Source organism: Arachis duranensis, chromosome 9 (genome assembly GCF_000817695.3).
Source record: "Arachis duranensis cultivar V14167 chromosome 9, aradu.V14167.gnm2.J7QH, whole genome shotgun sequence".
Taxonomy (NCBI): domain Eukaryota; kingdom Viridiplantae; phylum Streptophyta; class Magnoliopsida; order Fabales; family Fabaceae; genus Arachis; species Arachis duranensis.
Genome location: NC_029780.3, coordinates 26870751 through 26883502, shown reverse-complemented (window position 1 = coordinate 26883502; position 12752 = coordinate 26870751). Strand labels below are relative to the sequence as shown.

At 35.4% G+C, this 12752-nt stretch overlaps 1 non-coding gene across 1 annotated transcript; it reads left to right on the top strand.

The window, feature by feature from the left end:
• Positions 1 to 1713: 1713 nt before the first annotated feature.
• On the top strand, positions 1714 to 1817 carry LOC127742206 (small nucleolar RNA R71). Its single transcript, XR_008003393.1, has one exon. It is a non-coding gene; the product is annotated as a small nucleolar RNA R71 (small nucleolar RNA).
• The last annotated feature ends 10935 nt before the right edge of the window (positions 1818 to 12752 follow it).

Below are 12752 nucleotides of genomic sequence, written 5' to 3'. Positions count from 1 at the left end.
TATTTTTTCGTGACTCCACATGATCATAAACCTAATAAAACATAAAAGAACAATGAAAATAAAATAAAATTAGATAAATAAAAATTGGGTTGCCTCCCAACAAGCGCTCTTTTAATCTCACTAGCTTGACAGTGGGCTCTCTTGGAGCCACAAAGGTGATCAGGTCAATGTTGTGGACTCCCAACACCAAACTTAGAGTTTGGATATGGGGGTTCAACACCAAACTTAGAGTTTGGTTGTGGCCTCCCAACACCAAACTTAGAATTTGATTGTGGGGGCTCTGTTTGACTCTGTACTAAGAGAAGCTCTGCATGCTTACTATCCCTTGTTACAGAAGGATAGCCCTGTGCCTTAAACACAAGGTAGTCCCCATTCAATTGAAGGACTACTTTTCCTCTGTTAACATCTATCACAGCTTCTGCTGTGGCTAGGAAAGGTCTTCCATGGATGATGCATTCATCCTCCTTCTTCCTAGTGTCTAAGATTATGAAATCAGCAGGGATGTAAAGGCCTTCAACCTTTACTAACACATCCTCTACTAATCCATAAGCTTGTCTTACTGACTTGTCTGCCAATTGTAATGAGAATAAGGCAGGCTGTACCTCAATGATCCCCAGCTTCTCCATTACAGAGAGTGGCATAAGATTTATGCCTGACCCTAGGTCACACAGAGCTTTCTCAAAGGTCATGGTGCCTATGGTACAGGGTATCAAGAATTTGCCAGGATCTTGTCTCTTTTGAGGTAAGGTTTGCTGAACCCATGTATCAAGTTCACTAATGAGCAAGGGAGGTTAACCTTCCCAAGTCTCATTACCAAATAACTTGGCATTCAGCTTCATGATGGCTCCTAGATATTAAGCAACTTGCTCTCTAGTTACATCTTCATCCTCTTCAGAGGAAGAGTAATCTTCAGAGCTCATGAATGGCAGAAGGAGATTTAATGGAATCTCTATGGTCTCTATATGAGCCTCAGATTCCTTTAGGTCTTCAATAGGGAACTCCTTCTTGGTTGGGAGACGTCCCATGAGGTCTTCCTCATTGGGACTCACGTCCTCCCCTTCCTCCTTGCATTCGGCCATATTAACTATATCAATGGCCTTGCACTCTCTCTTTGGATTCTCTTTTGTATTTCTTGGGAGAGTACTAGGAGGAGTTTCAGTGATTTTCTTACTCAGCTGGCCCACTTGTGCCTCCAGATTTCTGATGGAAGACCTTGTTTCATTCATGAAACTTAAAGTGGCCTTAGACAGATCAGAGACTAGGTTTGCTAAGTTACAGGTATTATGTTCATAATTCTCTGTCTGTTGCTGAGAAGATGATGGATAAGGCTTGATATTGTGAGCCTATTTCTTCCACCATTATTAAAGCCTTGTTGAGGCTTTTGTTGATCTTTCCATGAGAAATTTGGATGATTTCTCCACCAGACTTTGAGAAATCATGTTGACTTGCTGAGTCAACACTTTGTTCTGAGCCAATATGGCATTCAGAGCATCAATTTCAAGAACTCCCTTCCTCTGAGGCGTCCCATTATTCACGGAATTCCTCTCAGAAGTGTACATGATTTGGTTATTTGCAACCATGTCAATAAGTTCCTGAGCTTCTGTAGGCGTTTTCTTTAGGTGAATGGATCCACCTGTAGAGTAGTCCAATGACATCTTGGAAAACTCAGATAGACCATAATAGAATATATCTAATATGGTCCACTCTGAAAACATGTCAGAAGGACACTTTTTGGTCATCTGCTTGTATCTTTCCCAAGCTTCATAGAGGGATCCACCATCTTTCTGCTTGAAGGTCTAAACATCCACTCTAAGCTTGCTCAACTTTTGAGGAGGAAAGAATTTATCCAAGAATGCCGTGACCAGCTTATCCCAGGAGTCCAAGCTATCTTTAGGTTGTGAGTCCAACCATGTTCTAGCTCTGTCTCTTACAGCAAAAGGGAAAAGCATGAGCCTGTAGACTTCAGGATCTACTCCATTCATCTTAACAGTCTCACAAATCTGCAAGAACTCAGTTAATAACTGGTAAGGATCTTCAGATGGAAGTCCATGAAACTTGCAGTTCTGTTGCATTAGAGCAACTATTTGAGGTTTCAACTCAAAATTGTTTGCTCTAATGGCAGGAATTGAGATGCTTCTTCCATCAAATTTGGACATTGGTTTAGTGAAATCTCCAAGCATCCTCCTTGCATTATTGTTGTTGGGTTCGGCTGCCATCTCCTTCTCTTGTTCAAAAATTTCAGAAAGGTTGCCTTTGGATTGTTGTAATTTAGCTTCTCTTAGTTTCCTCTTCAGATTTCTTTCAGGTTCAGGATCAGCTTCAACAAGAGTGCCTTTTTCCTTGTTCCTGCTCATATGAAAGAGAAGAGAAAAAGAAAAGGAAGAGAAATCCTCTATGTCACAGTAAAGAGGATCCTTATTATTAGTAGAAGAAGAAAGGGAATAAGAGTGAAGAAGAGTGGAGAATCCAAACACAAGGGTGAGGATAGGGATAGTGATTTGAGATGAAGAGAGGTGAAGAGAAGTGTTAGTAAATAAATAAATAAATAGAAGAAGAGAAGAGGGAGAGAATTCAAAAATTAATTTTGAAAAGGAGTTAATGATTTTCGAAAATTAAAGATGAGATAGAATTAAAATTAAAATTTAAAACAATTAGTTAATTTAAAAAAGAATTTTGAAAAAGGGATGAGATATTTTCAAAAATTAGAGACGAAAAAGTAGTTAGGTGGTTTTGAAAAAGATAAGAAACAAACAAAATGTTAATTAGTTAGTTGAAAAAGATATTAAAATCAAATTTGAAAAGATAAGAAGATAAGAAATTAGATAAGATATTTTGAAATCAAATTTTTGAAAAAGATAAAATTTTGAAAAAGATATGATATAAAAGATAAGATAAGATAGATTTAATTTTTAAAATTAAAATTAATTACTTAACTAACAAGAAACTAAAAGATATGATTCTAGAATTTAAAGATTGAACCTTTTTTAACAAGAAAGTAACAACTTCAAATTTTTGAACCAATCACATTAATTGTTAGCATAATTTTCGAAAATAAAGATAAAATTAAGAAAAACATTTTTGAAAAACATTTTTTTAAAAAGAAAATTTCGAAAAATTGTAAAAAAAAATGAAAAAGATATGACTTTTGAAAAAGATTTTGAAAAGATAAGATTTTTTAAAATTGAAAATTTGACTTGACTTGTAAGAAACAACTAATTTTAAAAATTTTTGATTAAGTCAACTCAAATTTTCAAAAATTAGGAGAGAAATAAGGAAAAGATATTTTTTTGAATTTTTAATTATGAGAGAGAAAAACATAAAAATGACCCAAAACAAAAAATTTTGGATCAAAACACAAGATGCATGCAAGAACTCTATGAATGTCAAGATGAACACCAAGAACACTTTGAAGATCATGATGAACATCAAGAACATATTTTTGAAAAATTATTGATGCAAAGAAAACATGTAAGACACCAAACTTAGAAATCTTTAATGCATGGACACTATGAATACAAAAATGCATATGAAAAACAATAAAAGACACAAAACAAGAAAACATCAAGATCAAACAAGAAGACTTACCAAGAACAACTTGAAGATCATGAAGAACACTATGAATACATGAATTTTCAAAAAATGCAAGAGATATTTTTAAAGCATGCAATTGATACCAAACTTAAAAATTGACTCAAGACTCAAACAAGAAACACAAAATATTTTTGGTTTTATGATTTTATGATTTTTTTGTATTTTTATTAATTTTTTTCGAAGAAAAAAAAAGGAATAAATTTTTTTTGAAAAATTTTTGAAAACAAAACAAAAAGAAAATTACCTAATCTGAGCAACAAGATGAACCGTTAGTTGTCCAAACTCAATCCTGGCAACAGCGCCAAAAACTTGGTGGACAAAATTGTGATCATCAACAATGGTTCCAAAGACTCGGTGCTCTCAAACATAAATCACACTTTGTCATAACTCCGCACAACTAACCAGCAAGTGTACTGGGTCGTCCAAGTAATACCTTACGTGAGTAAAGGTCGATCCCACCGAGATTGTTGGTATGAAGCAAGCTATGGTCATCTTGTAAATCCCAGTCAGGCGGATTCAACTGTGTTAAGAAATTATAGTATACGCGAAGGAATAAAATAGGATAGAGACACTTATGTAAATTAATGGTGGGAATTTTAGACAAGTGCATGGAGATGCTTGTGCCTTCTGAATGTCTGCTTTCCTACTGCTTTTATCCAATCATTTTCACTCCTTTCTATGGTAAGCTGTATGTAGGGCATCACCGTTGTCAATGGCTACATCCCATCCTCTCAGTGAAAATGGTCCAAATGCTCTGTTACAGCACGGCTAATCATCTGTCGGTTCTCGATCATGTTGGAATAGAATCCCTTGATTCTTTTGCGTCTGTCACTAACGCCCAGCAATCGCGAGTTTGAAGCTTGTCACAGTCATTCAATTTCGGAATCCTACTCGGAATACCACAGACAAGGTTAGACTTTCCGGATTTCCATGAATGCCGCCATCAATTCTAGCTTATACCACGAATATTCTGATTAAGGAATCCAAGAGATATGCGCCCGGTCTAAGGTAGAACAAAAGTGGTTGTCAGTCACGCGTTCATAGGTGAGAATGATGATGAGTGTCACGGATCATCACATTCATCATGTTGAAGTGCAACGAATATCTTAGAATAAGAATAAGTCAAATTGAATAGAAAATAGTAGTAATTGCATTAAAACAAGAGGTACAGCAGAGCTCCACACCCTTAATCTATAGTGTGTAGAAACTCCACCGTTGAAAATACATAAGTGATAGAGGTTCAGGCATGGCCGAGTGGCCAGCCCCCATGAAAGACCGAATGGTCAAAAGAACTAGATAGTCCTAGACATCTAATAAACTAGTAAAAATTTCTATTTATACTAAACTAGTTACTAGGGTTTACAGAAGTAAGTAATTGATGCATAAATTCACTTCCGGGGCCCACTTGGTGTGTGCTTGGGCTGAGCTTGATCTATCCACGAGCTAAGGCTTCTCTTGGAGTTGAACGCCAAGTTGTAACGTGTTTCTGGCGTTTGACTCCAGAATGCAGCATGGAACTAGCGTTGAGCGCCAGTTTATGTCATCTAATTACGAATAAAGTATAAACTATTATATATTGCTGGAAAGCTCTAGATGTCTACTTTCCAACGTCATTGAGAACGCGCCATTTGGAGTTCTGTAGATCCAGAAAATCCATTTTGAGTGCAGGGAGGTCAGATTCCAACAGCATCAGCAGTCCTTTGTCAGCCTCCTATCAGAGTTTTGCTCAGTTCCCTCAATTTCAGCCAGAAAATACCTGAAATCACAGAAAAACACACAAACTCATAGTAAAGTCCAGAAATGTGAATTTAGCATAAAAACTAATGAAAACATCCTTAAAAGTAACTAGATCATACTAAAAACTACCTAAAATCAATGCCAAAAAGCGTATGAATTATCCGCTCATCAATGCTTCTGTGCCTTTTAATGCAGTTGATAGGCAAAATTGTGATTTCTGATAATGGCATTCATGTCCGTTCTCTCCCTGGTAATGGCGCCAAAAAACTTGGTGCATGATACCATGGTCCAAACATAACTTCACAACTTCGCACAACTAACCAGCAAGTGCACTGGGTCGTCCAAGTAATAAACCTTACGGAGTAAGGGTAGATCCCCGAAGATTGTTGGTATGAAGCAAACTATGGTCATCTTGTAAATCTCAGTTAGACGGATAATAAATGATTATGGAGTTTTCGAATAATAACAATAAATAAACAGAAAATAAAGATAGAAATACTTATGTAATTCATTGGTGAGAATTTCAGATAAGTGTATGGAGATGCTTTGTCCCTATTGGATCTCTGCTTTCCTACTGCCTTCCTTCAATCCTTCTTACTCCTTTCCATGGCAAGCTGTATGTAGGGCATCACTGTTGTCAATGGCTACATCTCATCCTCTAAGTGAAAATGGTCCAAATGCTCTGTCACAGCACGGCTAATCATCTGTCAGTTCTCGATCATGTCGGAATAGAATCCATTGATTCTTTTGCGTTTGCCATCATGCCCAACAATCGCGAGTTTGAAGCTCGTCACAGTCATTCAATCCCTGAATCCTACTCGAAATACCACAGACAAGGTTTAGACTTTCCGGATACTCATGAATGCCGCCATCAATTCTAGCTTATACCACGAAGATTCTGATTAAGGAATCCAAGAGATATGCGTTCGGTCTAAGGTAGAACGGAAGTGGTTGTCAGTCACGCATTCATAGGTGAGAATGATGATGAGTGTCACGGATAATCACATTCATCATGTTGAAGTGCAACAAATATCTTAGAATAAGAATAAGCTGAATTGAATAGAAAATAGTAGTAATTGCATTAAAACTTGAGGTACAGCAAAGCTCCACACCCTTAATCTATGGCGTGTAAAGACTCCATCATTGAAAATACATAAGTGATGAAGGTCCAGACATGGCCGAATGGCCAGCCCCCAAAACGTGATCACAGGATCAAAAATACAATCCAGGATGTCTAATACAATAATAAAATGTCCTATTTATACTAGACTAGCTACTAGGGTTTACAAAAATAGGTAATTAATGCATAAATCCACTTTAGGGGCCCACTTGGTGTGTGCTTGGGATGAGCTTGAGCTTTACACATGCAGAGGCTTTTTTTAGAGTTGAACGCCAAGTTGTAACGTGTTTTTGGCGTTCAACTCTGGTTTGTGACGTGTTTCTGGCGTTTGACTCTAGAATGCAGCATGGAACTGGCGTTGAACACCAGTTTACGTCGTCTAATCTTGAATAAAGTATGAACTATTATATATTTCTGGAAAGTTCTGGATGTCTACTTTCCAACGCCGTTGAGAGCGCGCCATTTGGAGTTCTGTAGCTCCAGAAAATTCATTTCGAGTGCAGGGAGGTCAGATTCCAACAGCATCAGCAGTCCTTTGTCAGCCTTTTATCAGAGTTTTGCTCAGGTCCCTCAATTTCAGCCAGAAATTACCTGAAATCACAGAAAAATACACAAACTCATAGTAAAGTCCAGAAATGTGAATTTAGCATAAAAAATAATGAAAACATCCCTAAAAGTAGCTAGATCCTACTAAAAATACCTAAAAACAATGCCAAAAAGCGTATAAATTATCCGCTCATCAGCAGTTAATTAAGCATATTAACAACCAATGATTGATGTTATTGCAAGCATGGGTGCAGGGTATAAAAGTCCAAACTTTGGTAGAGTTTTTGGGTATTTGTTGAGCAAGTTGGTGGAGGATGTGAAAAAGATGATTGAACATTATTGTGAAATTTGGAAGCAAACTGGATGTACTATCATGACTGATGGATGGACTAATCGTTGTAGGCGTACTTTAATTAACTTCTTGGTTTATTGTCCTGAAGGAACTATCTTCCTAAAGTCAGTTGATGTTTCTCATGCCTCCAAGACTGCTGATTTGTTGTTTAAGCTTTTTAAGGATGTTGTCTTATTTGTCGGTCCTGAAAATGTTGTTCATACAATAACGGACAATGATACAAATTATATTGCTACTGGAAGGTTGTTGGAAGCTAAATTTCCTAAGTTGTATTGGTTTTCTTGTGATGCGCATTGTATTAATTTGATGTTGTAAGATATTGGAAAGTTGGATGAAGTAAGTGAGACGGTTTCACATGCTTCAAAGATTACTAAATACATATATAATCAATGTCATCCATTGTATCTGATGAGAAAGTTTACTAGTGGGCGAGAAAAACTTCGTCCAGCTCCAACTCGCTTTGCTACCAATTTCATAGCTTTGCAGAGTATTCTAGCACAAAAAGATGCATTGAGAGATATGGTAACTTCTAAAGAATAGAGAATCTCAGCCTACTCCAAAGAAGCTAAAGCTAAAACATTTGTGGATCAAGTTTTAGACTCTAAGTTTTAGAATTAATGTACGGATATTGTTAAGCTTACTGAGACATTTGTTCGTGTGCTTCGTATTGTGAATAGTGAAGATACGACTACAATGGGTTTTCTTTATCAAGCTTTTTATAAGGCTAGAGAAGAGATGGTGAAGAAGTTTCAACGAAGAAAGAAGATTGTGGAGCCTTACTTGAAGATTTTGGATACTCATTGGAATTTACAACTTCAGAAAAACCTTCATGCTATTGGCTATTGGTTAAATTCTGCTTTTCGATTAAATGCTGATGAATTTTGAAAAATATAAGCAAACCACTTCTGGCCTACTAGATGTAATTGAGAAATATGCATATGGTGAACTAGAATTGAATTCTAAGTTGACAAGTGAGATAAGAATATATAAGAATGCTGAAGATGATTTTAGAAGACAATCTGCACTACGTGAACGAAGCACAGTGATGCCAGGTAAATATTTTATTTGGTTTTATCTTTCTTTATTAGTTTGTTTATTTAAAACAACTAATTGTAATGGATTGCCTCTTTTGATTTTAAGACCAATGGTGGGAATCTTATGGAACTAGAGCACCAAATTTACAAAAGTTAGTCATTCGTGTCTTAAGTCAAACTTTTAGTTCTTCGGGTTGTGAGAGAAATTAGAGTATTTTTGAACACATCCACACAAAGAAGAGGAATCGGTTAGAACATCAAAAGCTTAATGATCTTGTTTTCGTTCATTATAACTTGAGGCTACAATAAAGGTATCTTTTATAATTATTTACCTAATTTCAAATGAGAAAGTAAAGCTATGATCCAATTTGTCTTGATGCATTTGATGACCATTCAGATTGGATATTGGAAGATTCACCACCATTTTTAACTCCTGAAAAGGTTGATGTCTACGAAATAATTTGACAAATATGTCTATTCAACCAACTTTAGATGATCTTGGTAAATTTTTCAATTGCTTGAATATTTTAATTGTCGGTTGCTATTACGAATTATTCTTGATACTGATTTGTGAAAAATACACAAATGTAGATCAATTAAATTTGGAAGATGATCAAGATAATGATGGACCGAATAACAATGTTATGGAAGATATAGATGCAAATTAAAATGAGAAAAATCTTGATCAAGCTCCAATTTTGTCTTATGAAGATATTGATGCTGACTTTGAGCTCATCCCTTGGACTTAATTTACCGATTGTGTTATCTTTTACTTGTCATTGTTAATTTAAATTGAGAATGTATTTTGTACTAGAGACTTGTTTATTATCTTTGTTTTAGATTATTAATTATGTTTAAAAATTGATATTGGATATATAATTTTAATTTTTTTAATTATGACTGGATTAACCAGATGAATTAGTGACCTACCGATTGAACTAGTGATCCAGTGACTCAGTCATATGATTAGATTGATTACCGATTCAGTTCTGATAACTATACAAAAAAAGATAGACAAAAAGAAATGCCTATGTAGCAACCTTACATAGTGACATTTAATCTTTATTGTTAATAAAAACAAAACCTTATCAACTTTTAGAACTTTGGGGAACTCTTGTTTTTATCTCCAGGGATTACTGTTGTAAGCATTTGAATTTTTCCCGACATTTTCTTTAATAGTTTTCTATTAAATTTATTATACAAAAATAACAAAAAGATCTCATACGACTAAATGAAGTTGATTACATGAATCAATTAACGCCATTATATCTGACTAATGTGGATATCTCCTCGCTCCCTAATCAGTAATTAGGAGTGGCAAACGGGTCTAAACCCACTGGGCCAGCCGTGTAACTCGCCAAAAAAGAAGGTCGGACTAAAAAATTGGGACCGCCTGATGAGTCCATATTTGATGATAATTTTTTACTTGAATTGGACAGATTTCATCACATAAACTCACACTTAATCACCAAAATAACATACTTTTATGATTTCTCTCTAGATTAGACCTAAATGTGAAAACATGTGTTTTGTGCTTAAATTGATCATTTTAATTCCACTTTTATTCCATTCGACGCTATGATATATTTTGTTAAGTGAGTTTAGATCAATTAGGCAAGAATAGCTAGGCAAAAGTGGAAGGAAGCATGCAAAATGGGAGATTTTATGAAGAAAATAAAGGAGAAGCACACACTCAAGTGTACGTACGCACAACATCCTATGCGTACGCATAAGTCCCAGCGTGTGTCTACATTAATGAACCATGTGGCTCGCAAATTTGGGGCTCTCTTGGCCCAATTTTTAGAGTTGTTGAAGCCATTTGGAGTGCTATATCAAGGAGGATCATTTCATATCAAAGGGGGGACACTTTGGAGCTCACTTTTAGATAGAAAAACATACTAGGAGTAGGAGTAGTGTAGTTTAGAAAATTCTCTCTTAGGGTTTACTAAATTTTTATTGTAGAATTTTATAGTTTCAGTTTTGATCTTAGATTTCGCTCATCTTCATTGTAAGTACTCTTTAATCTTCTCTTTAATTACACTACTTTTGCTCTTGTCTTATAGTTCAAGTTATTTTGTTAATATATGCAATTTTGATTTCTTGAATTCTTTATTTATGAATTTGGTATTTTATAGTTTATACATGCTTGATTGAGTTTCTATTGTTGATATTGTGAATAGTTTGGTTATAGCTTTCATTATCTTTTGCAATTTCTTTTGTTTAGCTTTTATGCCCACAAGATATTTGTGAAAATACTAACTATATAATTTGAGTAGATTTTCACACCTTGATTTGGGAAATTAGTTCCTAGGATACTAGAGTCATAATGTCCGACATTTAGTAGTAATTCTTAGGTTGTTAGTTGATTCTTGTTTCCATTGACACTAGCTTTATACTAAGTAATTAGTAAGTTAGCTAGGACTTATGGATTAAGGTCAATTATGCTTACTTGACTTACTCCTCGATATTAGGAGTTGACGAAGCGAGATTAACTCATCATAGTTGCCATAGTTGTGGTTATGACGATGATAGGATTCCTTAATTCTCATTCCCAAGTCAAGGTTCTTTTATGCATTTACCGCATTTTCACTAAGTTTTGACCTTCTTTCTTTTTTAATTGCATTAATTTCCTTTTTTGATCGTTTGTTAGTTCTTTTGTTTATGAGTTTTTTTAATCTTTCGTTCCACAATTGAAAACCCCCATTTTTCCTCACAACCAAGAGCGTAACATCTTAATTGCATAGTTTGAGGAAGACGATCCGGTACTTAAAACTCTCGAATATTTTGTGTTGATTGTGACATCTTTGGAAAACTTTGATGTTGGTCAATTGTAGGTTTGGACTATACTTGCATCGAAGAAATTCTATTTTGTGAAATTCCGAACCCACTTTTGACCTTTATCACCGCCAAATAGCAAAATCCCACCTAATCCGCACTGCTTAAACAGCAGGCTTTGGCGGAACGGGGCAAATTTTCCCGCTAGGTTTAGTATTTTTTTAGCAAGGGGTATTTTTGTAACTTTTTTGCCAAAACTCAACTTCTCCCAACCCAACTTACAAAAAAATGAAGATGAAAATTGAGTATTTTGAATTATGTTTATTTTGTTTTGGAGACAATATTTATAATTACAAAGACTTTAATGCTTGTGAATATAAAAATTATAATTTTTATGCCTTTAAAAATTATAAATTTATTAAAATAATTATAAAATTATATATACTATTTAATAATTAATAGTTAAAAAAAAAAGAAATTTGGCGGGCTTACCAGCCTGCCAGCCCGCAGTTAGGCAGGATGGAGTGAAATTTTTAAGACTACTTCATTACGCAGAGCGAGCCGAGGAGGAGGGGAGACCAGCCCGCCAAAAAGCAGGCTTTCGGCAGAACGGACTTTTCCGCTTGCCACCCCTGACAGTAACCACTGATTTATTTTTCATTTGGTCAACCCTCGTTTTCCACAGTGTAAACCGCCTAAATAACTTCATTTTATGTTTGCATCACTCTAACTTCCACTCTTTTATTATTTTTTATGTATTTGCGTATGAATACTTATCTATCTAATTTTTCTTATTTTGCCTACTATCCTTATCTTTGTATTCATCCCAGACAACATAACTAGTGTATTTGCTTTGGATCATCCCCTATTAAATTCATTATGTTATAATTCATTTATTAATATTAAATACATAAAATATGAACCACCATATCCCTCTCACAATGAGTGACAGTAATAAAAATTCAAACAGATAAAAGAGTTAAATCTCAATTTGGTTCCTGAAATTTAGCCCGATGCTCAAAATGACCTCCACAATTTCGTTGGTCCTAATTAGAACTCTTAAATTTGCAATTGTGGCTCCAACTTGCCCCTGCGATCATTTCCGTCACCAGAATGCTGATTTGATGCAATTGCATGACACGGTAGACACTACTTAAACGGCGGCGCATTGGTTTCGCGTCCAAACCCTTTAGAAACCACATCGTTCATACGACGATCATAAGTTGCCAAACATCAAGAAAATCCTTACACTACGTGGTTTCCAAAGGGTTTGCACACGAAACCAATGCGTCGTCATTTAAGTAGTGTCCACCATGTCATACAATTGCGGAAGATCAGCATTCCGGTGATGGAGATGATCGCAGGGGTAAGCTAAAGCCATAATTGTAAATTTGGGGGTTTTAATTGGAACCAACGAAATTGTAAAAGTCATTCTAAGCATCAGGCCAAATTTCAGGGATCAAATTAAGATTTAACTCAATAAAAGATGCCTCATAAGAATAGTATCGTGTAGGCAGAATACAATTATAAATCAAGAAAACACTGTTGAGACCGTTAAATAGGAGACTAAAACAGAGGCTAAAATAATGCAAGCAAA